Source organism: Meleagris gallopavo, chromosome 12, assembly GCF_000146605.3.
Source record: "Meleagris gallopavo isolate NT-WF06-2002-E0010 breed Aviagen turkey brand Nicholas breeding stock chromosome 12, Turkey_5.1, whole genome shotgun sequence".
NCBI lineage: Eukaryota > Metazoa > Chordata > Aves > Galliformes > Phasianidae > Meleagris > Meleagris gallopavo.
Genome location: NC_015022.2, coordinates 19,357,204 through 19,357,509, shown reverse-complemented (window position 1 = coordinate 19,357,509; position 306 = coordinate 19,357,204). Strand labels below are relative to the sequence as shown.

The window sequence follows — 306 nt, the reverse complement described above, 5'->3', positions numbered from 1 at the left end:
CCGGCCCGCTGCTACCCTCCCCCGCCCACCCCTCGGTGACACCGCGCGTCCCGGAGCTGCTCCAGCGCTTCCGGCGCCCGAAATGGGGGAACATGTGGGGCGGGAAGGACGTGGGCAGCCCCCGGTGCCGGCCCTGCCGTGAGGATGCCGTTCCTCCGCAGAGAGCAGCAGGCGCTGCGGGAGCTGGCGGAGGAAAACCTGGCCTTCACCAGCTACATCGGGATGCTGCAGTAGGTCGCGGCGTGCAGGGCGGGAGGCGGCGCGAGGATCGGGCAGGACACGCTCCTCCCCCGGTGCCGACCGCTT

The 306-nt window shown here is 72.9% G+C and overlaps 1 protein-coding gene across 1 annotated transcript in view; it reads left to right on the top strand.

Annotated features, from left to right (window-relative positions):
- LOC104912904 (ras and EF-hand domain-containing protein-like) overlaps nt 1–306 on the top strand; it is a 1,956-nt gene that overhangs the window by 1,427 nt on the left and 223 nt on the right. The window lies entirely within an intron of this gene.